Genomic DNA, 1,835 nt, shown 5'->3' with positions numbered 1-1,835 from the left:
CGGGGCCCACGGGGGAGCCGGGGCACCGCTCCAGGGGCGGGGCCGAGGCCGCGGCGGTGGGGGCGGCCCGATCGTCGGATCGGGAACGCTGATCTGAGGCGGTCCCGCTTCCACGCCGCGGGTGGAACGGGCAGGGCGCACGGGCAGCCCCTTCCCTCGGGGGGCAGCGCGCGGCGGTGGTGCTGCCAGAAAAAGAGCGAGCAGCCGGCACCTCGCAGCAGCAAATTCGGAAAAGGGGAAGGCAGCAGAAAGGGCAGAACGCAGGATCTGGTCTTGCAGGACAGCCTGCAGCGCTACGGCCAGGCGGAGATCAGCGGAGAGAGGAGCATGTCTTTACATACAGCAACAGGCCAGGCAGCACAACCACTGCCATAGCATTGCCACAGCCCTCTCAAGCACACTTTTGTGTGTTTCTAGTTGAGATACCTCATGCACTGCCAGCCCTTACTTTCCTTGTAACTGAAAGCCAGGACGAAGTGCAAGCAAGCACTGCAGAAAGCCTGAACAGCAGGTAGATGGATGATCATGTCAAAGAACAGACCAAGCTCCTTCCCCCAGCAGACACCATTCTGAACCCAGGCCGCAGATGGAAAGCAATGAGCATTTTTCTCCCCTCTCTCCATCCTCCCTCACAGGTAACTGGATTTTCTGCTTGCCCTGCACCAGGATAATCTGCCAAAGCTAGACAGTCTAGGCAAGCACTTCAGCCACTTCCAGCCCATGCAGACAGAAAAATGAAAGAGGCAGCAATACCAATTTGTAACGAAACTGACTTTTATATAAATTATAAACCCATCCAGTTTAAAGCAGATCAGTTGCAGTGGTGTCACTTAAGTCCACAGAAGGCCGAGGCATACACATCTTCTACAGTCATAAATTAACAATGAATAATCAAGGAAGAGAGTTCAGATAAGGCTGCAGATACAAGAAAAAAATTCCCTAAGGTTACTAGCAGTTAAAATAATGATTATCAATGATTGCAAAATATAAATGCAATTTTTGAACAGTTAAGTACAAAAATGATGGGCAACACGAACAGGCATTGTACATTTTGTCCTGTACATAGACAAAGAACGGTAGGAGGCTTCTGACCTTCATCTACATCAGACAATGATTCTAAGCAAAGAGAAGAGTTCAGGAAATCTGTAAAAGGATCATGGCTCATGATCCCAGTAGTATAAAAGCAGTATTTTTTCAGTCTGTAAACAGTAGTCTGGGTAGCTTCTTCTAGGTGTGTTTTTCAATTCATCACCCCCCCTCCCCCCAAAAAAAACATCAGAAACAAAACCAAATCCCAAGAGTGGAAAAGGGGGAAGCAGCAGCGGGTTATAGCTTGAATTTCTTATCAGGTCCCTGTAGGACATATTCTGGAGGGGAAATGCTCTTTTGTAAGAAATATATAATATATTTAACTGTACACAATTTATAGGGTGAGAGAAATTCTCTCTCTCCCTCAATCAAGCCCCCAAACAATAACCACATAGCCATTTTTGTACACTGTTTCCTCCTATAGAGAAACTACAGCTTGTGAAGAAATGGCATCTGGTTTTATAAAACACTGAGTAATCAAAAAATTGTATTTGTTTTACGAGCTTATCATTCACCAGTGGCTGGAACTGGAAACAGGACAGCAGCTAACACTAAGAAACAGTCAGTATTCCCCATGCTGGCATGGGGATGCTTTGAGTATCCAACCAATGCTGGACCGGCGCCATGCCAAATGCTGTGACAGGAAGCAAAAGCAAGCCATGGTTCCATCTCTTCTCAGACTTTGCTTCAGATGACACATGCCCCGCCCGCCCCCCCCTCCCCCCCCTCCCCCCTCTCCTCTCCCC

The sequence above is a fragment of the Haliaeetus leucocephalus genome, unplaced genomic scaffold, assembly GCF_000737465.1.
Source record: "Haliaeetus leucocephalus isolate CR32 unplaced genomic scaffold, Haliaeetus_leucocephalus-4.0 Scaffold840, whole genome shotgun sequence".
In the NCBI taxonomy this organism is placed as follows: domain Eukaryota; kingdom Metazoa; phylum Chordata; class Aves; order Accipitriformes; family Accipitridae; genus Haliaeetus; species Haliaeetus leucocephalus.
Note: the sequence above shows the minus strand (reverse complement) of the source record.